Genomic DNA, 26,970 nt, shown 5'->3' with positions numbered 1-26,970 from the left:
AGAAAAGGGAAGAAATCTCAAGGAGCAGAGGTAGAAAGATATGTGGGATTCTGCTGAGGATATGTGGAAATACAAGCACAGTGGGGCAATAAAAAATAAAAATTAAGCCCATGCCTGGACTATTTGTCAAAGCAGACTTTTATGAGTTCAACTCTGAGTAGGAGGTCAAGCTGTTATATACAACCTTATAACTTGTTATAAATACTTTAAAAAATGAAAATATTTCAAATTATTCTCCATGAGCTGTTACAGTATGTTTTTACTACCCTTTTTGGGTCATACACCTTTCTTAAATGTATAAAACCCTCCTTCAAGTTTCCACTTGATCAATTCTTAGAAAACTTGTCAAACTAGATCCACCTGTGTCTGCTCCCTTCCAGATATTCCGCACCTGTGTGTATCTTGCCATGTCAATAGGAGCATAAGTATGTCTCTATCATTTATGTTTGCAGAGATTTATTTATGCTGGAGCTAACTTCTGTATTGCATTGTCCTTGTGGGCAAGAGATATATCTTCTGCTTTTCTTTAACTCCTTGTGGCAATATAATATTGAACATTTAGAAGATATTTTTAGAAGATTATTAAAATGTATTTTGTTGTGTTTTTGAATAGTCATAAAGTACTTGAAGAGAATTAAAGATTCATAAACATTTTAGTACTCTAGAGGAGAAAGAGTTATTTCAGAATCATCCTCATTTACAATAAAATAGAAGTCTCAAAAACAGGTGATTAACATGAGTACTATATAATAAATATTTTCCTGCAGCCACATAGATGTACACATAGAAGGGGATTATTGAAATCTATCCAAAAAAAAAAAAAAAACACTTACATTCATTTCTTCCACTGGTATTATTTACAGATTTGTTCAACAAACATTTATTGAACACCTGTGCTTCACTTGGGACATATTGATGGATAAGTAAAGTTTTCTGTCCTAGAGGGGCTTAGAATTCAATAAGGCCAAGAGGGCTATAAGTAAATAATGGCACAGTTTCAGCAAAAGCATAGACATTCCCACAGTGCTGTGGGAACACAGAAGAGAAACACATAGTTATGTCTCTATCATTTATCAAAAATTTTTGAGCATCGAATATGTTCAAAAGCTGTTGGGCAGATGATAGATGGTAGGGATTCACTAATGAATAAGTTTTCATAGAGTTTATATTCTGGTGAATGATAATAGCAAGTAAGCAGATAATATGTATGATAGAAGAATGCATGTAGAATTATAGTACACCACGAGCAATGACAGCTTGCCTAGGTGCAAAGTCTGTCTCTTCCACTTGCTAATATTCAACATGGAACAAATTAATTAATAGCCCAATACTTCCTTTTCCTTGTCTCTAAAATCTGGATAATAGCCATGCTTAATTTACAGCATTACAGCGAAGATTAAACAATCTAATGTATTCAAAATACTTAGAAGAATGTTTGGCACATGTTAAATACTATATTGTTTAATTTTGTTATCACATTAAAGGGATCAAATCAAGACTTTGATGCTCAGGAAGACTTCTGAGAGGAAGTGATAGCTATGGTAAAGATGGAAATGTCCTAGAGGGTAGCTGTTGGAAGGTAAGAGAGTGAGGTAAAGGGAGAGGAGAGGAAAGAACAGACTTAAGAGTTTATGCAAAAGTCTAGAAGTGAAAAGACTGTAGCATTTGGGAGAAATTACTTTGATATTTCTGGAGGGAGGTTGATACAGAAACTGGAGAAAAGTAAACATTTGGGGAGAAATAAGAGTCAATTACAAAGTACCTGAAAGAAGTAGTCCCTAATTAAATTTTCAAGGATCGGCGATAATTAAATGAAGACAGTGAGCTAGAAGGGATAGTGTGGGGGGACAGAGGAGTGAGAGGAGAGGTGAGAGCTGTACAACATTGCACTGTGTTCCAAGAGCACCACACACGTTGGTTTTACCAACATATAAGGTGTGAGAAAAGCAGTGAAGGGAGATGAAGCTTTATAGTTACCTAAGGATCAGGTTTCAGAGGACTAGAGCAAAGATAATCTTCATAGCCATGAAATGCCTCTTGTACATTATCTGTGAATAATGGGGAGCACTGAAGTCTTATATGAGTGATAGAGGACAATGGAAGGATTTTCAGCTGTAGATGTGGTAGGTAGTTTTGTTTAGGCGTAACGTAACTACGCATAAGGGATGGATTGAAGCCACGTGGCCTTCCTTATTAGGGTGTTATTGAAATAATTCAGGTAAGATCTGAATTAAGCCTGAATTTAAAATGGATGTAGTAGTTTTTTAATAAGTGAGAAGAAATATTTAGGATTCATACTGATAATAGCATTGTGGGTTGCGCTATAATGAGGTAACCAGTATACTTGCCAGTTTTCTTTTTTTGGGTGATCAGAGGAATATAGAGAAAGGATGGAAATATCTTACATTGATCTTGGACATGATGAATTTGATGGTGGCACATTTAAATAATGTGCTATGCAGATAAGTGCCACAAAAGCCATCACAAAAGATATCAGAATGCAAATGCCAGTGTTCAATCACCTACCTTTTAAATTTTGTGGACATGATGACAGTGGTTCATATCACATTTGGCAGATATTCAGAGGAAATAAATACCAATAAACCAAAGTTAAAATTTGGGAGCATACTGATATGCCAGAGAGAGAGAGACCTGCAAAGAAAGCCATCAATTAATAGTTCCAAAAAAAAAAAATTAATAGTTCCAGAAGCATTCAGAGACTTGAGAGACAATATTTATATGGAATTCAAAATACTTTTAAGTATACACTTCTAAGAAAAAAATGCTAATTGACGTGTTTGAATTAGTTGAAAGGCAGTAAAACAAGATCTTGCTCTTGACACTATAGAAGTCATCAGGAACCTTTGAAATGACAGTGTTTTGAAATGGTGAGGGAGGGAAAAGACCATAGTCGGCTGAGAATTGAATGGAGCATGAGTCAGAGAAATAGTGATTATAGTTATGAAGGATGAAAGATCAATGAAAAGGTATTTTTATTAAAAGATACCCAGCTATATGCATTGGGCTAAATTTAGAGGAAGAGTGAGTAGAGAAATAGAGATTTGAAACTTAATGGTGGCAGAGGAAGAGGAGAGGAATGATGTTGGAGAAAAATGATAGTGGAGAGGATGGAATCAAGAACTACTATGGTGGTGTTTGCTTTGAAAAATAGTAGGGAAAATAATTTTATAATGCTAAAAAGTAGAGATGGAGAGGAAGCTTCTTCTTTAGGATTCAAAGAGACAAGCATACCTGGTGCAGCTTCTTTTTCTTGCCACATCCTCCTGCCTTGAATGTTAATGCAAAGCGTGGAGATGGGGCTGTTCTCTGTAGCCATGGACAACGTGCAAAAGAATTATAAGGCTGTTGACTATGGTGTCAATGGGCTGTTGAACCAATTCCAAGGGGCTCCTCCCTCCAAGGTCATAATGATTAAAACTTTAACAATTTTCATTTATGACATTTTATTTCAAGGTGTTTTTGTTGTTGTTGTTACACATAGACACAATAATCCTGTATGATCCATTTAAAAACATCTCTGAAACAAGAGAGGGAAACTTTAAACATGCTGAAGTGTTATTATGGCAGAAGTATTTAGCTGGTGTTTCATAGTGGCACAGAGAGTAGATTTGAGATTGAGTTGGGATCTTGCTTGGTAGTTATGGAGGAAAGTCAGAAGTGTAAGAGCTTTGAAATGATGAGTCATCCCTGAGCCAAGGTTCAAGATGAAGCTGTGAGAATAAGTGACAAAGTAAGGATCACTGGTATTGAAAAGTCCAAATATCTGAAGATAAGGTATTGGATGTATTGTCTATGTGAGTAGTGAACAAACTAAAAACAAAGGCATAAAATGGAGGTTAGAGGAATATTTTGAATGAGGTTTGATTGTAGTAGATAACATATCTTACTTCATGTATTCAGATGTCATTTATCAAAAAAATAATTCCAAAGTATTTATTTCCAGTTTTTCTGTCCTCAATTTTCCAGAGTTCTATCTAAAGTGGCCTCAACATCTCCACTCAGGTAGCATATTGACATCTAGAAGTTAGCATGTCCAAAACAAACTGATTTATCTCTCCAAACCTGCTCTACTCTCAGTCTTTTCCATTCTGGAAAAAAATCACACAAATTACCAATATTTTTTGCCAAAACACATCTTCCTTCTAGGTCAAATTCATTAGTTCATCTTCTGTCTTCAAATACATGCCTCGTATCTGTCCTTTTCTCTCCATCCCCCCTGTTGCAACACAAGTCTAAGCCATCCTCCATCCTCTTTTTTCTTGTATTTGTTGCCTACTACTACGGGTAAATAGTTTCCTGTCTCTACTTTTTTTTGTGCTTTGTATAATTTTTCAAAATTTTTAAGTATAATTGGCATATTAGTTTCATGTGACAACAGAGTGATTTGACGATTTTGTACAATATGAAATGCTTATCATGAGAAAGGTAGTTATCATGTGTCACCACATAAAGTTATTTGCAATATTATTGACTATATTCCCTATGCTGTACTTTTCATCCTCATGATTTATTTATTTTATAACTGGAAGTTTATATCTTTAATCCCCTGTCTCTACTCTTAAGTCCCTATAAGCCATCCATAATGAAGAAAACAAAATTATATTGCTAGCTCTCATATCATATGATTGATCTGCCTAAAAGCTTCCAATAGATTCTTCATACAAATGGAATGAAATCTAAATTCTCAACCTAGCTTATTATTCATATCATATCTGATCTCTCTTTTTCCTCTATTATCTATTTTCCATTTTTGTTCTCTAATTTACTAAGCTTCAGTCACACAAACCTTCTTTATGTTACTTGAACATACCAGGCGCCTCCTTACCTTGTAACATTTGCAGTACCTATTTCTTCTATCTGAAAGGCTGGGCCTTCTGGTTTTCACAAGGCTGTCTCCTCTGTGATACTGAAATCTCAGACTAAATGTCACCTTTTCATTGGTGCCTTCTCTGAACATACAATCTTGAGTAGCTATCTTGTCAATGTTATGAATTCCTCTCATTTTAATTAACAGTATAGTACTTGACACTATCTGATTTTTTCAGCTTACATATTTTTTCTAAAGATTTTGTTTATTTATTCCTGAGAGACTCACAGAGAGAAGCAGAGACATAGGCAAAGGGAGAAGCAGGCTCCCCGTGGGGAGCCGGATGTGGGACTCAATCCTGGGACCCCAGGATCATGCCCTGAGCCAAAGACAGACGTTTAACCGCTGAACCACCCAGGCGTCCCTCAGCTTATATTTTCTTGAACCATATCTTCCCCCTTCCCTTCTCTATGTGTTAACAGCTCCATGAGAGAAAAGTTTTTAATGTCATGTGGACTGCTGTATTCTCATTGTCTACAAATTTCCAAGTCATTTGTTAGGTATTTATTAAACTTTTGGTAAATGAATTAGTATATTTATGTTTATCCTAGATTACAGTTCTAGTAGAGATGTTTGAAAATTATGGAAAACTGAGAACTAGTGACTGGGGTTAAAAACATATCATATGATTAAAGAAAATATGAGAGTAGTAGAAGGAGGAGTAGTTAGCTCATATCACATCTTTACAGAATACTATCCAAAAATCACTAGACATTTATACAATTTAATTTATCTAAATAACTTTTCTTACCCAAGACAGAACAGAACTGAAGAACATTCTGCTGAAGAGCAGATATGAAACAACCCTACTCAGGCAGAGCATGTCCACACCAAACAGATGTCGTAAAGAGCACAAAACAAACTCAGATGCCTCATATATTGGCTAAGCCCCTTTTAGTTCTATGCAGATTCTCAGAGGAGGCCATCAAAGTTTATTCCTGATACAGTTTTAACCTTTTTAAAAATAAATTTACCAGGGCAGCAACTACAAAAATTTAAAATAGCGACACCTTAACATATGTATTAGGGTTACATTTTATGTTATCTTAGAATATAAATGTGGAGAACAAAAGCAGTGTTTGGGAGCAAATCTAGATATTAAAAAATTTATATTGAAGTGTGAATACATTGGTATATAGATACATTAAATGACCAAAAATTCTTATGATTGAATATTTAAAAATATTTAAATAGTATTTATGAGGATATTTTTTATGTCTTGGTAAAATGTTTACATTATAATATGAAGCTGTTAAAAATAGAATACAAAGTAATACACACAACTAATAATCTGCAAATGCAGAGGAAGAAAAAATAGCTATTTATCAAAATTTTAACAGTGGATATGTGTGGGTAGTGAAATTATGGATGGCTGTTATTTTTGTCTTTAAACTTTGTCATATTATCCAAATGAACATGTAGTATATTTAAAATCAGACATAATAAGTGTTTAATAACAAAAATTCCCTTGTAAATAAATAAATGATTCATAATATTAGACAAATAAGAAACACACCACTACTTGCTACAGTATTAATTCTCTGGAGGTTTGTGGTACACTTTGCAGAGTTTTCATATTTGTAGGGGCAAGAGTTGAAGAGAAATAACTAATTTCTCCATCCCCAAAGCGGCTCTAACTTCAGATCTCAATTCATTGACAATCTGGTCAGATCATTTATTATATCACAGTTAGCTGGCCAGAGGCTTCTCTTTGCCAAGGAATTTTGGCAGGCCAACTGTTCCAATGAACAACGTACTGCATTGTGTCTTGAAAAGATGGAAACCACCTTGCTTTTCTGTAGCCAAATGTGAGGTCTTAGAAAAACTTCAGAATGACAAAAGTAGTTAATTTTAAGGTTTTCTACTATGACAAGTCATTTTTTTTTTGCTCTTTTATTCTGCTTTAGCATTTGATAAATATGAAGAAGACAAAGAAACTCATTCTGGACTTTAGCCAACCACAATTTTGGGTGGAGAATGCACACTGATTAAAACATTTCCGTAGACATTTTCATCCTGTCCTCTGCTGACCAGCTTGGAAGATAAATGTGGAATTGCTATTTTCAGGTCAATTATATTGAGTTATGGATTTTGCATGGCACTATACATTTTAGACATGTTATTGATTTTACTCAATGTATACACACATTAAAACACATATTATTCAAATACATTCAAAATACTCAACATAAGCCCCAGGCATATGTTAAACAAGCCAAAACTATATCAAATCTGAAAATTAATTATTTAACCAATGAGAGATAGTTCATATTTTATTTGATTATACTGCATGTACTGTGCCTGAATTTTCAGGGTGTACATTTCATGCTGTAAGTCTGAGATAAAATAAACATAACAGCATAATCTATTGCCAATATATAAATCTTTCCCATTTTACAATGTCCAATGGCAGGTAAACAATTTGCATTTTAAAATTTATAGATAATTTATAACTTCCAATAATTAGTTTTATTTTCAATTACTAGAGTCTTATCAGCGCTTTGGATCAATGTATCATAGGCATAGAAAACTTTTAATAACTTTTAAGTTACTCAATATAAATTTTATGTTTCTGCTTTTTTTTCCAGCTGAAAGAAGGAACTCACTTTTTCTTTTTAGGTTTAAGCTTTCAAACCATGCATTCCTCAAAGACCAAAAGGGAAGACTGACCATCAGTAGCTTTCATTCTGTCCTCAGTGTTCTACTTTAACTATACAGTTGACCCTTGAATGCAGAGGTTAGGGGCATTGGCCCCCATGTATTTGAAAATTTGTGTATATCTTCTGACTCCACCAAAAGTTAACTACTATTAGCTTAATATTACCCAGAAGCCTTACTGATAACAATTAACATTTATTTAGTATATTATTTGTATTGTACATTGTATTCTTACAGCAAGCTAAAGAAAATATTATTAAAAGCCTAAGAGAAAATATATTTATAGTACTGTAAAAAAAAAAAAACCCATGTATGAGTGGACCTGCACAGTTCAAACCCATGTTATTAAAGGGTCAACTGTATATAGAAGATTGTGTTCTTCTAGAATACTTTTAAGGAATTATTCTACAAAAGTTTTAAGTACAATGTGTCTTTCTACTACTTCTTCCTCTATCATATTCATACCTACCTCAAAGTTGATGTGCCCTGATGCTTTCATGCAGCTCCCTGTCTTCCCCAAACTAGAGTTATTCCAGCATACCTCATTCTGTTCTTGAGGTAAAACTTTAATGACATACAATTTAGGCAGAGAGAGTGAAGACATGCTTGGACATGTCACTTGAACTATATTTTACCTTCTTTTTACTGAAATTTTTATATATTCACTCATCTGTCCGAGGAAATGCTCTTTGTACCTTCCAAGGTAGAAAATTGATCCCTAATGAGGGAAAAAAGAAAATAAAAGATATCCTTTTTACATATTAGGGTTTTTTTTCCTGTCATACACAAAGGTTACACATTTTGATCAGCATTCTAGAAATAATGCCTCCGTTGCTCTGATCTAATCCACGTAGTTTCTAAAATTATTTCCAAATGAAAGCAGAAAACATTTTGGAAGATCAATATGGTGACACATGAACAGAACCAGATTTCTGGTATCCCTTGAAAGACATGATGATCTGTTACCATCAGTCACTCAATTATTGGGTAAAATTCTTTTCTCAGAGGCAGTGTTCAAGGGTTTGTATCAGTGGTCAGCAAACAATGGAAACATGGTTGAGAAAAATTCATCTTGTCTCATGTTTATGTATAGCCTATAAGCTATAGAGAGAATAGTTTTCATATTTTTAAAAGGTTTAAAAAACTCAGAAGCAGAATAATACTTCATGACCCATAGAATTATATGAAATTCAAATTTCAGTACCCAATGATGTTTTGAAGAAGATAGTTACAGTTATTCTTTATGTGTCATCTAGGCCTTCTTTCATGCTGCAATGGCCAAGTTCAGTACTTGTGACAGAGATGGTATGGCCTACCAAAGCCTAAAATATTTATATTCTGGCCCTCTATGGAAACGTTTGCCAACCTTTGGTTTACAGCATAACTTGATTACTCACACGTTCCTTTCATTGCCTAGAAAGATTAAGACAGCCTGAACAAATCCTCCAAGACACACTAGCTTTAGACAAAAATGTATTGGATAATTTTTGGATATATAATAATATATAATATATATAATATATTAATATATTAATATTATTTATAAACTTTCCTGTTGCATATATCACAATGTATATATAAGGCTTAAAATAATCTTTGTTATTTTAAAATAATCTTTGTTAAGAGTAGATGATATTCAAAGTTTATTCAAGGATCAGCATTAAAGATAGAATTAAGTAGCACTTAATTTTTTTATTTTAATATTTTAAATTTAAATTCTAGTTTCAGGTGTACAATAAAGTGACTCAACACTTCCATACAACGCCAGGAGTGTATCACGACAAGTGCACACCTTAATGCCCCTCACTATTTAAACCATCCCCCCACTTCCTCTCCTCTGGTAACCATATTTGTTCTCTATAGTTAAAAGTCTATTTCTTGTTTGCCTCCCTCTTTCTTTTTTCTTTCCCTTTTCCCATTATGTTTCTTAAATTCCAATTATCAGTGAAATCATATGTTGTTTGACTTTCTCTGACTTATTTTGCTTAACATTATACTCTCTAACTCTATTCACATTGTTGCAAAAGCAAGATTTCATTCTTTTTAATGCTGAATAATATTCATTTTATACACACACACACAACTTCTTTATCATTTCATCAATCAATGGACATTTGGGGCTGTTTCCATAAATTGGCTATTGTAGATAATGCTGCTATAAACATTGGGAGGCAAAAAAACAAAACAAAAAAAAACATTGGGAGGCACTCCCTTTGAGTGAGTCTTTTTTTATATTCTTTGGGTAAATACCTAGTAGTGCAATTGCTGGATCATAAGGTAGTTCTATTTTTAACGTTTTGAGTAAACTTCATATGGTACCAGTTTGCATTCCTACCAACGATGCAAGAGGGTTCCCCTTTCTCCACATCCTTGGCAATACCTGTTGTTTTTTGTGTTGCTGATTTTGGCCATTCCTCAGTGATGTGAGGTGATATCTCATTGTGGTTTTGATTTGCATTTCTCTGATGATGAGTGATGTTGAGCATCTTTTCATGGCCATCTAGATGGTCCTTAGAAAAAATGCCTGCCATGTCTTATCCCCATTTTTCAATTGGATTATTCATTTTATGGTTTTGAATTCTATAAATTCTTATAGATTTTAGATACTGACCCTTTACCAGAAAGGTTACTTGCAAATATCTTCTCTTATTCCAAAAGCTGCTTTTAGTTTTGTTTATTGTTTCCTGCACTGTACAGAAGCTTTTTATCTTGAAATTCCAAAACTTCATTTTTGCTTATGTTTTCCTTACCTCTGGTGACTTATCTATTAAGTTGCTATGGCCAGTATTTTTTTTTTAATTTTTATTTATTTATGATAGTCACACAGACAGAGAGAGAGAGGCAGAGACATAGGCAGATGGAGAAGCAGGCTCCATGCACCGGGAGCCCGACCTGGGACCCGATCCCGGGTCTCCAGGATCACGCCCTGGGCCAAAGGCAGGCGCCAAACCGCTGCGCCACCCAGGGATCCCTATGGCCAGTATTAAAGTTACCTCTGGAGACTTACCTATTAAGAAGTTGCTATGGCCAGTATTAAAGAGGGTATAGTATTCTTCTCTAAGTCCCTTGGTTTCAGGTCTCACATTTAGATCTTTCCCCTCTTTGGTTATGTTTATTCCTAGGTATCTTATTCTTTTTGGAGCATTTGTAAATGGGATTAATTCCTTAATTTCTCTTTCTGCTGCTTTATTATTGATGTATAGAAATACATTTCTACATGTTGATTTTGTATCATTTGAATTTTACTGAATTTGTGTATCAGTTCTAACAGTTTTTTGGTGGTGCCTTTAGGGTTTTCCATATAGATTTTTATGTCATCTGCAAAGAATGAAAGTTTCATTTTTTTTTGTTTATTTAGATGCCTTTTATTTTGTTGTTGTCATTGTTTGATTGCAGCGTCTAGTACTTCCAGTAATATATTTAATAACAATGATGAGAGTAGACATCCCTGTCTTGTTCCTGACCATAGAGTAAAAGCTCTTAGTTTTTTCCCCATTGAGGCTGATATTAGCTGTGGATTTTTCATATATAGTTGTTATTATATGAGGTATGTTCCCTCTAAACCTACTTTGTTTGTTGAAGGTTTTTATCATGAACGGATGTTGTACTTTGTTGAGTGAAATAGTACTTAATTTTGATAAGTCTATATTGTCAAAAAAATGAACAACTCAGAAAAAAATCCTTTCCATTCCTACTTTAGATTCTTCTCCAAGATTCAACATTGACATTAAGCACAAACTAATATTGGGATGCCTGGGTGGCTCAGCGGTTTAGCGCCTGCCTTCGGCCTAGGGCGTGATCCTGGAGTCCCAGGATCAATCCCACATTGGGCTCCCTGCATGGATCTTGCTTTTTCCTCTGACTGTGTCTCTGCCTCTCTCTCTCTGTTTGCCTCTCATGAGTAAATAAATAAAATCTTAAAAAAAAAAAAAACTAATCTTAATTGGTAAATTCTCCTTTTGTCAGGTGATAATTACAAACCAAGGATTATTATTCAGTATCATAATGAGCAAGTCAGCAGTAACTATTAGCTTTCATTACAGTGTATATTATTTATACTGTCCATATTTCTGCAGGTTAAACCATTAGGAACTATAATACCTCTGGAAAAAATAGACGTCTTCCATCATAATCTCTGGGGTCATCAGGCCTTTAATTGCCTCTGTTTTAAGGAAAAACAAACAAAGAATACAAATGCGCTTTTATATTTTTTTATTTTTTAAAGATTTTATTTATTTATTTTAGAGAGAGAGAGAGAGTGAGCTAGGGGAAGGAGCAGAGGCAGAAGGAGAAGCAGAAGCAGACTTTCTGCTGAGCAAGGAGCCTGATGTGGGGCTCAATCCCAGGACTCTGGAATAATGACCTGAGCTGAACACAGATGCTTAATGGACCAAGCCTTCCTGATGCCCTACAAATGCATTTTTAAAATAAGAGCAAAATATTTAGTAATCTTTTTTGGAGAAATGTATCTACTAATAGCAAAGTAAAGGAAAACAAATTTAAAATTATTTTAAGCAGGTATGCACTTTAACTATTTTTAGGGAAAAAAATATCAACAATGATATGATTTCATTTTAAATCTCTAGTAAACTTGTCCCATACCTTGTTTTATCTTTATTACTATATTTTATGATTTCCACATTGAAAAGAATAGGTACCTTTTATGTTAAAGAGAAAGTTATAAACCCAATTATTATATACAGGTTTAAATAGAGAGAACGTATAGGTACATTTGTAGTGTCCTGATGAAAACTGATGTGTGGTTTAGAATTGTAATGACTATGATAAAGTTTTTGTGGTATCAGTTTACCTGAAATAGGTCCTATGGCATTTTGACATTTCCTCTTCTAGGTGATTTCTTAAAATTGCTAACATATTATCAGATTTACATCTGAAGTGTCCATCACTGCGTAAGTCTTTTTTTTTTTTTTTACCATAGACTGACAAGATTCTATTACCAAATCAGAGCATGCTTTCATTTTAGTATCTTATTTTTAGTGAATTTTAAACACAAATAAGAAGAAAAGAATCTCAGTATTATATTGAATATTTCTTGGAAGTTTTATCACCATAAAGAAATGATAATATAAGTATTAGAAAGCAGAAGATTAAAGCTAAAAGAGTTTACAACATTATCATTCTTTATTCAAAGAATAACCTAAAAGGATACTAGAATATATAAGTTTAGCAAAGTTTCATTTGTTATATGTTTCATTTTATTATATTCATAAATATAATAACAATGACCAGTTACATAAATGGAACAAAAGAACCCATTCACAATAGCAATACAATTTTTTTGAATGAGAAAAAACTTAACAAGGAAAAATCAGAGTGAATAGTAAAGTTTTTGAAGGACAGCGAAGAAGACTTTAGTAAATAGAGACAAATTTTGTCCTGAAGGAAATTGCTCAGCATTATAAATACATTAATGTAAGTCAAGTCGATATATACATATTATATGTAATTATCAATGAAAACTTTAATAGATTTTTTTTAATTTGAGTTAATAATGTTAACATCCATCTAGGATGTTTAGGCAAAAGTACACAAGAAATTATTGATAAATGAAGGAATAAAGGATACTTGAGTCCAAGTGCCCAGATCTTGGTTTAAAAACCATTATTGGATTGAAGGAACTAAATGACTGTTCCAGGAGTAAGGCAGGAATATAGAAGATGAGCCCAGAACATCTTTCAGTGTCAGAAAACTAGTGCTCAAAAAAATAAGAATAAAAACATGTATGTGTCATCTATCAAAAGGAAGCAGGAACCAATAGAAGAGCTTCCAATGGCCCTAAATACAATTTGAGCAACAGAATAAATTAGTATAAAATAAATATGCATACATTAATATTTATATAGATAAGTGAATAAATAAATGGGAGAGAATAAGGAAATTTCCCATGCAGAAGAATTTTGTGCTCCACCCTCAAGTAAGTGGAATAAGTATAACTCTTTACTTCTTAAATGAATTTCATAGAGTGATTTTATTCCAACGGATATAGTATTGAAAGAGGGAAAAAAAGTTTCCTTACATTGGAGAAGCCTGACAAACACTACCTGACCTGAGCCAGGTGATCAAGCTTATTAACAGAGTGAAAAGTCATATTGATAATTTGTTCCCTTGATGGGGCATTCCTTCCAAAACCTATAACCAGTTTAATCTTGGGAAAAAAAATCAGAAAATTTTCAATAAAGATGAAATTTACAAAATATCTGACTAGTACCTCTCAAAACTGTCAAGTTTGTTGTCTTAGTCTCTCCTGGCTGCTGTAACAGAAATGCCATGTACTAGATAGTATATAAACAACAGCAATCTCTCACAGTTCTGGAGGCTGGGAAGTACAAGATCAAGATGCCAGTAGATCTGGGCATGGGAAGCTCAAGCGTTGGCTCATAGACCACTGTCTTTTCAGAAGCAGAAGGATTGAGGGATCTCTCTAAGATCTCATTCATGAGGACACTAATCTCATTCTGAGGACTGTACCCTTAAGACTTTGTCACCTCCAGTAGGTCCCACCTCCTAATACTATCACATGGGGGGATAGAATTTCAACGTATAAATTCTGCAAGGACATAAACATTCAGTCTGCTATAGTCATCAAAAGCAAAAGGGTCTGAGTAACTTTTATAGCCAAGAAGAGCCTAATGGAACAAGATGACTAAATGTAATGTGGTATCCTGGAGGAATTCTCGGATTAAAAAAAAAAAAAAAGACATTAGATAAAGACTATCTGAATAAAATGTAGCCTTCAATTAATAATATATAAAACATAATTCATTAACTGTAACAAAATTAATGTACTAATGTAAGATGTTAATAACAGGTAAACTGTGTGTGAGGTGTTAGGAACCCTGCACACTATCTTTACAATGTCTTGTAAGACTAAAATTATTATTATTTTTTTAAGATTTTATTTATTTAGAGTGAGAGACATAGGCAGAGGGAGAAGCAGGTTCCCTGTGGGGAGCCTGATGCGGGACTTGATCCAGGGACCCCAGGATCACACCCTGAGCCCAAGGCAGGCACTCAACCCCTGAGCCACCCAGGCGTCCCAAGGGGTAACATTTTTAAATAGAATGATCAAAAAGGCCTTTCAGTTAGCAAATTATGAGAAAAACTGAGAAAGATGGGGGAGTGAGCAATAGGAATGAGCAATAGGAATGGGATGGGGGAAAGCAATAGGAATAGCAATAGGTTGAGGGAGTGAGCAATAGGAATGTGTGGGGAAAGATCATTCCATACCAAAGGAAAGTGCAAGTCTCTGAAAGGAGTATGTTTGGCAGATTTGAAGACAGGCAAGTGGACCATTGTGACTAAAAAAAAAGTGAAAGCCAGTATGTTTGGCTGTGAGACCAGTGTGGTGACACGGTGAATGTTCTTGAGGAATATCATAAGGATTCTAGAGATTTTCCTTGGAATAAGCTACTTTTAGAAGGCAGTACATGGTTCAATCTGTATATTAAAAGCAATGATTTGGTTATTGTGCTGAGAATTGAATGTAGAGGAAAAATAGTGAGATCAGGGAGACCAATTAAGAGGCCTTTGAAATAATCCAAATAAAAGGTGCAGGTGGTTTTGACTAGGATGGTAGCAGTGAACTGGTGAATTTTTGATAAATTTTGGGTAGAAAACTGATGGTGTATTATTATTGACTAGATGTGGGCTCTCAGAGAAGTTAGAGAAGCTAAGATGAGTCCAAGGCATTAGTCCTAAGCAACTCGATGTAATTACTATTTATAGAGATTAGAAGGATTATAGCAAAAGCCTATTTAGGACCAAAGATAAGGTATTGGTTTTACTTTGTTATACTTGAGATGTTCTTTAGATATGCAAATGATAATGTCAAATAGGTATATGCATATATAATTTTGAAATGTAGGGGAAAGTTTGAAATGTAAATATAAATCTCTATATAAATGTATTTAAACCAGAGACTGAACAAAGTCATCAAGGAAGTAAATGTAGCAACAGAAGAGAAGACGTCTAAGAGCTGAGCTTTAGGAAACTCAAACATTAAGAAGTGTAGGAGAGTTTTCAATTAGCAATAATCGCGCCTCGGATAAACCTCATTGGCTACGATACTGCCACTGCGCAAAGCATAAAGACTGCTAACTCTGGGAAACGAACTAGGGGTGGTGGAAGGGGAGAAGGGCGGGGGGTGGGAGTGAATGGGTGACGGGCACTGGGGGTTATTCTGTATGTTAGTAAATTGAACACCAATAAAAAATAAATTTAAAAAAAAAAGTCCTGGAAAAAAAAAAAAAAAAGAAGTGTAGGAGATAAGAAACAAGTCAAGGAGCCTGAGAAGGTACAGCTGGTGAGCTAAGAGAAGGAAGAATGAGTAATCAGTGTTTCAAACAATGGTGTTGCAGCAGGTAAGACAAGAACTGAGAATTGAAATTTGAATTTAGTAAGGTCAATAGGGTTCGTGTTCATGATAAAAAATTAACAGCCTTGAGAGATCAGCCAAAGCTTGGTTAGAGGGTGGTAAAAGAATTGTAAGAGAGAAATTAGAGCCAGCAAATTAGACGGTTTTCTGGAGGTAGAATTTATAATTGTTGGGGAAAGATTTAATTATTGAATAAAGAATGTTTAAACAATTAGTTTACCACTTGCAGAAAGAAATAATAAAATAAAAGGAATATAGAAAGAAGAATAAGTAGAGGGTTTAAAACTTTTTTATAATTTTTGTATTGAAGTTCAATTTGCCAACATATAGTATAATACCCAGTGCTCATCCCATCAAATGCCCTCCTCATTCCCCTCACCCAGTCACCCCATTCCCCCTGCCCACCTCCCCTTCCACTACCCCTTGTTCATTTTCAGAGTTAGGAGTCTCTCATGTTTTGTCACCCTAGCTAATTTTTCCCACTCATTTTCCCTCCTCTCCTTATAATCCTGTCATTATTCCTTATATTCCCTGTATAACTGAAACCATATGATGATTGTCCTTCTCTGATTGACTTACCTCATTCAGTATAACAGTTCCATCCATGTTGAAGCAAATGGTGGGTATTCGTCGTTTCTGATGGCTGAGGAATATTCCATTGTATACATAGACCACAGCTTCTCTATCCATTCATCTTTCGATGGACACCGAGGCTCCTTCCACAGTTTGGCTATTGTGGATGTTGCTGCTGTGAACATTGGGGTGCAGATGTCCTGGTGTTTCACTACATCAGTATCATTGGGGTAAATCCCCAGTAGTGCAATTGCTGGGTCATAGGGTAGCTCTAGTTTTAACTTCTTGAGGAACCTCCACACAGTTTTCCAGAGTGGCTGCACCAGTTCACATTCCCACCAACAGTGCAAGAGGGTTCCCCTTTCTCTACATCCTTGCCAACATCTGTTGTTTCCTACCTTGTTGATTTTCCCCATTCTCACTGGGGTGAGGTGGGATCTCATTGTGCTTTTGATTTGTATTTCCCTGATGGCACGTGATGCGGAGCATTTTCTCATGTGCTTGTTGGCCATGTGTATGTCTTCTTTGGAGAAATGTCTGTTCATGTCTTCTGCCCATTTCATGATTGGATTGTTTGTTTCTTTGCTATTGAGTTTAATTAAGTTCTTTATAGATCTTGGATACTAGCCCTTTATCTGATATGTCATATGCGAATATCTTCTCCCATTCTGTAGGTTGTCTTTTAGTTTTGTTGACCGTTTCCCTCACTGTGCAGAAGCTTTTTATCTTGATGAAGTCCCAGTAGTTCATTTTTGCTTTTGTTTCTCTTGCCTTCATAGACGTGTCTTGCAAGAAGTTGCTGTGGCCAGGTTTAAAAAGGGTGTTGCCTATTTTCTACTCTAGGATTTGGATGGATTCTTGTCTCACATTTAGATCTTTCATCCATTTTGAGTGTATCTTTGTGTCTGGTGTAAGAGAATGGTCCAGTTTCATTCTTATGCATGTGGATGTCCAATTTTCCCAGCACCATTTATTGAAGATACTGTCCTTTTTCCAGTGGATAGTCTTTCCTCCTTTGTTTAATATTAGTTGACCATAGAGTTGAGGGCCCATTTCTGGATTCTCTGTTCTATTCCATGGATCTATGTGTCTGTTTTTGCACCAGTACCACCACACTGTCTTGATGATCACAGCTTTGTAGTACAACTTGCAATCTGGCATTGTGATCCCCACTGGGTCTGGTTTTCTTTTTTAATATTCCTTGGCTATTGGGGGTCTTTTCTGATTCCACACAAATCTTGAGATTATTTGTTCTAACTCTGTGAAGAAAGTCCTTGGTATTTTGACAGGGATTGCATCAAACATGTAAATTGCCCTGGGTAGCATAGACATTTTCACAGTATTGATTCTTCCAATCCACGAGCATGGAATGTTTTTCCATCTCTGTGTCTTCCTTAATTTCTTTCAGAAGCTTTCTATAGTTTTTAGGGTATAGATCCTTTACCTCTTTGGTTAGGTTTATTCCTAGGTATCTTATGCTTTTGGGTGCAATTGTAAATGGGATTGACTCCTTAATTTCTCTTTCTTCAGTCTCATTGTTAGTGTATAGAAATGCCACTGATTTTTGTGCATTGATTTTGTATCCTACCACACTGCCGAATTGCTGTATGACTTCTAGCAAACTTGGGGTGGAGTCCTTTGGCTTTTTCTACATACAGTATCAAGTCAGAAGGATTAAAACTTAAATGTAAATTTATAAGCATATTTAAGCTTATATTAGGGGACATATATATATATTTATGTATTTATACTTGCCTGTGTAATTACACATAGAATATATTTAATCAAAATACCAAGGATAGAAAACAGAAGAAAATGATAAAAATTTTTAATAAATAAAATTCAGAACTTTTGTTTGTTCACAAGACATTATAGTACAAAAAGATAAGTGAATGACAACCTGGAAAATATCATGTATAAACATTATACACATTATTTGTCATTTGTCTCTTGGTCCCACATTGGTCATTGCATTCTACATGCTGCCTTGTGGCTCTACAGCTAGACACCTTAAACTGCTTTCCCTAGACTCCTTAACTAGCTGGTTTTTTATTAACTTTTTGTCAGTGAAAGATAGATGATTGATATTAAGAGGTAGGGAGAAGGAAAATACATGTTCATTGTCTGGCTCTGAAAGCGGCAGCAGTTGGTGGCCTTGGCACTAGGGCTAGTGACAGGGAGATAATCATGGCCTCCAGCAGCCATGGAAGCACCAGCCCAAATAAGAATTCCCTCTCTGAGGTCTCTCCCCAGCAGTGTCAGTGCCACTTTGGAACTGGAGCTGCTGCAGCTGTACCTACAACCACACAGCAGCAGGTGCAGGCTCATGGCTCCTGCTCAGGGGCATTCATGGCTTTCTCATCTCAGGGTAATATCCTATCATCCTTCTAATTCCTCTAACATTCCCTTCTCTTTTTGGTTCCTTCAGAGGTTCCAAAACTTTATACCCTATTTCGTGTATTAAATTCTCTGAAATAGCCAAAGTGGTTTCTGTTTTTGACTGGATTCTGACTGATAGGGTAAGCCAAAGTCTTGATGTCCTTAATATTTAAACGGAAATAAATAAAAAATTAATGTGCCAATAAAAATGGGTAAAGAAATGAGCAATTTTCTATCAAATAAAAGTGTCTAATGCATGTATATATACACATACATAGTTTGAAACTCACCAGTAATAAAAATGAATTCTCAGTGAGATTTAATTTTTATTCATCAACTGAGAAAGACTAAAGAAATTACATATGCATTATTGCCAAGTGTAAATTAGACAGGAACTGTTATACACTGCTGCTGAGACAAACTTTTCAGAGGACAATTTGGCAATATATACTAAAACTCTTAAAAATGTGCATACATTTGACTCAGCAATTCTTTCTAAGAATTTATCCTAAGGAAATAAATATGAATGTTTCCATGAAGAGTTTATGTTAGTAGTACTTTGTTAACAGTAGTAAAAATTGGGGAGAAATAATCATAGGCAGTTTGTATAAAGTAGGAAATATTTCATATAAAATATGGTGCATTCATAGAAAGGAATAATCTACAGCCATTAAAATTTTATGAAAGAAGAGTATTTATTAACAGAGAGGAAGTGATCATAATATATATTTAGGGAAGTAAAGAAGAATAGGTACTGTATAAAAATCATATTTATCACTGTTATACACATTCATATCTGTTCCACAGAATAATAATACATCAAGGACTCATGATACAATAGAGGTTTCAAGCAAGTAAGATGACAGAACAAAATGAAAACTTTCAAAATAAGCATCTGCGAATTGTTTTATGGGAGGAAGACCTTTCTTACTGGGACTCCTGACAGAGATAGAAGGTAGAATAAAAAAGAGAGTTTGTGGAAAGAGTTTGGTTTGGTTTTGCTCTTTCCCTTTTGAAAAGTGTATCTCCTATGCTGTGATTCCCAATCCCCTGCCATTGCCTCACGTCCACTCACAGGAGCTCTGACGAGGTTCATCAGGTAGCTTGAGAGTCATCCCCAGTGTTTACGAGAGCACCCTGAGCTGCTGTGTGGAACACTCCAAAAGGATGACAAGAACCATGGACATGGTTACTGCCCTGAGGCAGCTAGGCAGGGAGAGGCTATTTGGGAAGTAAACCCTCCCAACTCGGGTTTAAGAATGTACGGGAAAGAGAGCCTAAGGCCATTGTAGAGACTTCCCTTGAAGGCCCAAGGTTCTGCGGCATATGGATTGCAGGAAAAACTAGGGCTGCAGAAAGAATACTCACCTGGAAGACATGCATCCCAGCTATGCAGAGTTGTGGCAGGAGTGGGCGGATGAGAGGGCACCCTAAAGGACCCAGGAAATACCATGGAAGACTAAGTCAGAAATCACATATACCTGCTGCTAGGAAGACCATACCCTCCCCTCTCCACTTCTCCTACCCTGAGCCTTAAACCTGATGATCTCATAAGGTGAGAACAAGCAGTTACAGAGCAGTACAGAGAAGGATATACTAAATGCAGAAAAAAGGAAAACAGGGAGGCACTCTCCCCATGGTGTCCCTGGCCATGAGGAAAGGAAAAAATTCAAATGCTAAAGCTAGTTCACAGTTTTGATTATTTTCTAGGACTATAAAGTTAGAACCACTAAATTAAAACTGTATTTACCATTAAAAATGACTGAAGGTATTTTAATACCAAAGAATAAACAGATAAGAATGTGGAGAGTCTTAGCCAGCATTCCCAGTTCATCAAGAGGCAAGGAAAAAAAAAATCTTAATTTCCCACACCAAATACATTTTAATTGTTTCTGGGAGAAAATACATAATTATATTTTTATTGTATTCGGCAAGAAAGAATGGTTTTATATACCAGATACATACTGACATATATAGAGAAAGAGAAGTGAGTCACTTCACTTTGTGATAATTGGGATCTGTGCATTTTCGGTATACATGATATACTCCAATAAAATGTTTCTTGTTAAAAATGGAGACATATTAACCATAATCTCATTTAAATTAGCTCACATGAGAATTTCTGGACAGCCAGTGGCAAGAGTTTTAAAGGTTATTAAGGTTTTAGAAAAATGATTATATCATCATTCAGGTTTTGTCCGTTGGAGGTGAATACTGATGTATAGAGGAATTTCCTGCCACTATGTCCAATTTGTTTTAAGAACAAAAAGCAGGTACACATATCTAGGACAGAATGTACCCCCAAATACCATCTACAGGCATAAGGTCACATGAAATTCCGAACTCAAATACAATAGTGGCACCTGTTTTTTGCAGTTAAGCATCTGACTCTTGGTTTCAGCTCAGGGGGGTGATCTCAGGGTCATTGGATTGAGCTCCCCATCAGGCTGCACACTCAGCAGGGAGTCTGCTTAAGATTCTCTTTCTCCCTCTACCCCTCCCACCCATGCTCTCTCCCTCTCTTTTGTACTCTCTAAAATAAATAAATAAATCTAAACAAACAAAATCAATTACACTGGAAGCTTCTGTCCATTAGTACAGCCATTTAGAAAAATATATACAAGCTGAATTGTCTCTGAAAACAAAATTCCCTGTGAGCCCAATTCCCTGAGAGATTGAAGTAACCACTATTTGCTGAGTCTCTGCTGACACTTTGCATAGGGCAGGAGGAAGTCACCTCACTATCTTCTTGCAGTGGCTAAAGCCAGGTTCTTGAGCAAAAGGGGATTAGAAAAGATGAACTGGTTAAAAATTTGGAGAGGTTAACTACGTTACTCACAACTATTACCATATGGCGAAAAACAAAATTAGGATGCTCTTCTAAGAAATCAGCTTTCCTTTGTTTGAATAACTAATTCATCTCTAGAAACAGCTGACTCACACCATGTGAGTCTTACTATGTGTACTTAACCACCAACCCCTTTAAGCTGGATGTCAACCCTGCTGTCTTTTTAGATTCGTTCAGTATGATTGGCTGAAATTCTATCTCATCTGTGGTGGACTAGTGTTTTTAATAATCACTGCTGGTTATATTTGATCATTTATGGACCATCACACAGTCCTTACCTTGCTGATCTGATACTCTACTGAATTATCCTAAATGTGGAACTCAGCTCCTATCTCCTGAGTTTCCCCTCAAAGCATCCTTCACACAAGGGTAGACATATATAATCTCTGCATCAGTGCAATAGAGGGTGTTTACATGAACACATGGCTCTACTGCCTCCTCACCTCCCACCTCAGGATTTCTTCCTCTTCCTTCAATTTCCTTACTCTCATGCAGTGTCTGGACCTCTTTTGCTATATTCAAAGACTAATATCTCTGCCAAAAAAAGAACCAACTACTCCCAAACCTACTGTTTCACACAAAAATTCCAAATGTCATTCTCTTGTATCTCACTGTCAGTTTCCCAGAAGGGACAAAAACAGCATAAATTGATTTCCTCTTGGATTTGAATTTTGTATCCCTCTTTACAAAGGCTAGTTGCCTACAGTGGTTTTGTATAAAATGAGAAAAATATATCTTCTCTTATTTTCACTGTTTTTCCTACAATTTCACTGCCCATATCTTAAATTCAATCCCACCTGAACTTGATCTCCCTTGTTAATTTTTTCCTCCCATTTTTGTTTCCTTTTCCCAATTCATGTACTTGCATCAACCTTCCCTTATTGTTTCTTATTATTCCTTTCTTCTGTACTTCATGTTCATTCCCTTATATGTCAAGGTTAGAAAATTTGATTTGAATCCAAGTCATTCTTACTTCAGTGATTTTCTCTCTACTTTATTCAGCTGTCTGTACATATGCATCGGTACTGACTACTTTAAAAAAAAAGCAAATTTTATCATGTTTTAAAATGCTTAAAGTTAGCAAAGCACAGTGAATCATTTTACATATGATGCTAAACATAGTTAATGAGAATATAACAATTTGGCAGCACTAAACCTAAATACTATTTGTTATTAGCCTACCAGTTTTAGAGTTCTTTTAAATAAGAGTATATATTCAGTTATAAAAAGTTTTTGTTTATGTTTGCACCTTTATAGTCAATGTAAGAAGACATATTCACTACTTGATTTATATATATATATATACACATACATATATATACATATATATGTATATGTATGATTTATATATATACATACATATATATACATACATATAATATAGAGATAGATTTATATTACCTCACATCTTTTATTCAATTAGCAAATTTCCCAATGCATCTACATTATGTTCTGTATTTATTTCAGAGAGAAGAAACAGACATAGCAATATGATAAGAATTAAACTAGAGCTGCATACAAGATGCTGCAGAATAATGAAGGATATAGGTAGCATATACAATAATAATATTGGTGATGATGATGACAATAGCTATCATATGGAAAACTTTAAATCAAGTTGCATTTCTATTGGTCTCCATTTTACAGAGGAGGAGAAAAACAGTTTAGGTAGTTTAAATAATTCTAGATTCATATGTAGATTCATGTACTGAAAATATCATTTATTTATTTTTTTAAAGATTTTATTTATTCATGAGACAGAGAGAGGCAGAGACACAGGCGAGGGAGAAGCAGGCTCCATGCAGGGAGCCCGATGTGGGACTTGAACCCGGGACTCTGGATCATGCCCTGAGCCAAAGGCAGATGCTCAATCCGCTAAGCCACCCAGCCGTCCTGAAAATGTCATTTAAATGCAAGATTTGAACACTTGTCTGTCTGTACATTCACAGGACTGTATTGCCTCCATCTGCAATTACACTGTTCTATGAAGTGCATGAATATATATATATATTGAATAATAATAATATATATATATATTCAGCAGGCCTTATATGGTAGGCTTAAATAGGCTTAAATTATCTTAACTCAATAAAAGCAATTCTAAAAGAAATTTTTATTGGAAAAACATTTTCATATTTTCTGTTTCAAAAGAAAGTGTTTGCCCAGTATATACAATGGAATCTGGTCACTGACACAACTTTTGCCTATTGTGCAAATTAAAATTTCTACCAAATGATTGCTTTTCAAATAAGTTCAGTGCATATTTAGATTGTGGAGTAAGACAGAGAAGGATGAAAGTCTGCCTAAACTGTGCTCAGCCATGTCTTACAGTGGCGGGGACAAACATATGAACATAGTAGTTAAGATAGCACTGCTCACAGCAGTCAGGCTAACTACTAGAGACATTCCTTACAGGGGAATTATAGATATCCTTAATTAGGTAACTCTACATCTTACGTATTGTGATTAATTTAAAAGTCACTCTATGTATTTTACCTCTCAGGATAAACTGGGAAATACTCATCAGTGAATCAATGGTTTATGGGCTTCTAAAATTTTTACCTTGTATGAATGACAACCTGTCATTATAAAATTACTTCAGAAGTGAAATTAGAGTTGTACAAACAAGAACTTGCTTTTGCTTCTTATGAATTGGACCACCTAGTGAATTTATAAGCTAAGACATAATACACCTTTGGTATGAAACGTAAAACCAAAACCATCATTTACGGCATGCAAAAGGAAGCATCACAGGCAAAGAAGAAGCCAACTCTGACCACCAAAATCATCTTAGCTACTAGCACAGTTAACAAAAGTTAACAACTGAATGGTGGATCTGATTCAAGACTATCACATATTCCCTAAGTGAAATTATCTTTTATATAATGCAATATTGGGGAGCACCTCAGCAGCTCAATTTGTTGAGCACTGGACTCTTGATTTCGCTGATTGAACTCAAGAGTAATGAGATTGAGCTCCACGCTGAGCACAGAATCTGCTTGGGATTCTCTTCCCTTTGCTCCTCCCTCTGATGATGCTATTTATCTCTGTCTAAAATAAATAAAATATGTAATTAATGCAACATTGGAATTATGTTACTATTTCTATCAGTGGCATCTCTGCCTAAAATCTTAAAGACATTACATATCCTAATACTGTGTGTTCGTCCACTATTTCTTATCATTGAGAAATGAATAGCAGATTTTTGTTTTTAACCATTGGTCATGCTTTTCTAACTCCTAGGCAAGAATTTCTGTTTCAGCCAAAGAAAAATGTTTATAGTTATCCATAAATTTGTCAGCACAATTTGAATTTGTCAGCTCACAATTTTAAGTGTCCTCAAAAGCCCTTTTTTTACATTTGGAAAGTCCATTCCATTCTTCTCTACTCATTGCATCTTTGCTTACAGCTTGCTCACAAATCACTTCTGCATAAAACCATTCTAAGTGATCTACCTTCAGATCTGATTATCCTGCTTACAGCTTCGCTTAGCACTTATTTTGAAAGTTTTTTAGAAATCTTACTTGTTAGCAGTTTTTCTTGTAGTATTTTTTATTTTCCTACATAAACTTACTTTGTAACACCTTGAATGAAAACTTACACATTTTCTAGTCTTGTACCTTCCCAGAGCATATTTCAAATGTCTAGCTTTAACTACTTACTTAGGATTCTTTACACTAACTCCCACTTTCTTCACAGCCTTCTCCCCCAAAAGACTATGTATACAACTAAAAGGAAAAAGTACTTGCCTGCTGATTTAAATTCTCTAGTACAATCCTGAGAAAAACTTGCAGTACATTTGTTTATTGAGCACTTAATACCAACAACAAAGATAATAAAATGTTTTTATTAAATTATGTACTATGTGTCAGAGAGTGTTAAGCAGAATATATATTTAACTGAGAGCAACTATCATGTACAATATTATCTCCACTTCAAAGACAAAGAAATTGAGTCCTTATTTAAGTAATTTGGCCAAGGTCACACAAATTACACGAAATGGCCAACATTCTAATCAAGGTTTGTCTGAATCTAAAACACATTCTAATTCTTATGTATGAATGGTTTTCCTGCCAACGTGTGAGTAATCAGAGCAGATAGTTCAAACAAACATCAACTGTAAAACAAATGTGTACTGAGTATTGTATCCACACTCTAAGAACGTGATCAGATGATGAACCAAAGTGTTTTCTCTTGCTGGCGTAAGCTTCACGAATTGTGTCATTAATACATTTTCTCTGATGACAGTATTAATACTAGATACATTTTAATATAGCATATTAATTTTTACTCAAATTGTTTAGAATATGACTTTTTTCTTATCAATTCTCTCTTAAGCTGAATTTCAAAGTTATGTTGCCTAAGTAAGTGAAGCTTATCTTTATTTTTTTATAGTTTTAAGTGTTTTTGCCAGCACCTGTATTTTATAGTTAAAAGAGAACTAACCTAGAGTCTGCCCTGATGAGTTGTATCCTGATTTGGTCACTGAATAACTATGGGCCACATACAAATTATATAGGCCTTCTGGACTTAAGTTTCTTATTTATAGATACAAAGGATTAGAAATGATTATCTTTGTAATATTACACAGTTATAATAGAAGACAAAAAGTTTAATATCTAGTTGGAATACAGGGGTACATATATTTATTATATAAATAATGTAAATTAAAACCTACAAGTGAGGTGAACCAATGAGGAAATGACAATGCTATTATGTGATCCTTAGGCTTATTTTTAAAAACTGGGATACAGAAAACAAAACAAAACGATCTGAGTTCTACCCAAACATATATATGGGCAAGTCAAACTAACTCTCTTAGAACCTGTATCTTAAAAAGCAAGTCTACTTATCACAGCTCTAAAAGGCAAACAGGGAAATAGTGGTAGAAAAACTAACCCCTGCCAGCCATCATTGAACCCTCAAACACTAAGCAATTTCTCTAAGAATGAAAGAGGTGGATGGCAGTGGCTTTTCTTGGACTATGGTTCATTGACATCAGAACCCAATTTCAGATGCTATATAGGAGGTATTTCATGACCTAAGCCCTGGTGCCACATTGCCTGAGTTTAAATGATGGCTGCACACTCACTATCTCTGTGACCATTGTTATGCTTTGGTTTCCTTGTCTTTGTATATTAATATTTCTACCTCATAGAGTTACTGTGAAGATTAACTTAACATAGGAAAAGCATTCTGGAAGTGCTTTATTAATCATTAAATAAACGT

General features: G+C 35.0%; 2 long non-coding RNA genes and 1 pseudogene across 10 annotated transcripts in view; 1 reads left to right on the top strand and 2 right to left on the bottom strand.

Annotated features, from left to right (window-relative positions):
- The window catches only part of LOC144292277 (uncharacterized), an 87,747-nt gene extending 84,357 nt beyond the window's left edge, over positions 1-3,390 (bottom strand). For 4 of the 5 annotated variants that reach the window (XR_013359721.1, XR_013359720.1, XR_013359722.1 and 1 more), the window contains exons 1-3: positions 3,253-3,390; positions 2,527-2,652; positions 1,978-2,048 (exon numbers count right to left, since the gene is read on the bottom strand). This is a non-coding gene — a long non-coding RNA (uncharacterized LOC144292277). The remainder of the gene's footprint in view (positions 1-1,977; positions 2,049-2,526; positions 2,653-3,252) is intronic. The other variant, XR_013359719.1, reaches the window with a different exon arrangement.
- An 86-nt stretch (positions 3,391-3,476) lies between these two features.
- Positions 3,477-26,970, top strand: part of LOC144292302 (uncharacterized) — a 40,732-nt gene continuing 17,238 nt past the window's right edge. For 2 of the 5 annotated variants that reach the window (XR_013359750.1, XR_013359751.1), the window contains exons 1-3: positions 3,477-3,751; positions 6,796-6,955; positions 23,209-23,289. This is a non-coding gene — a long non-coding RNA (uncharacterized LOC144292302). Of the gene's footprint in view, positions 3,752-6,795; positions 6,956-19,700; positions 19,849-23,208; positions 23,290-26,970 lie in introns of all 5 variants that reach the window. The other 3 variants (XR_013359752.1, XR_013359748.1, XR_013359747.1) reach the window with 3 other exon arrangements.
- LOC144304116 (U4 spliceosomal RNA) lies at positions 15,547-15,651 on the bottom strand (annotated as a pseudogene).

Source organism: Canis aureus, chromosome 2, assembly GCF_053574225.1.
Source record: "Canis aureus isolate CA01 chromosome 2, VMU_Caureus_v.1.0, whole genome shotgun sequence".
NCBI lineage: Eukaryota > Metazoa > Chordata > Mammalia > Carnivora > Canidae > Canis > Canis aureus.
The sequence above is the reverse complement of the archived record's forward strand: the minus strand, read 5'-3'. Positions and strand labels throughout refer to the sequence as shown.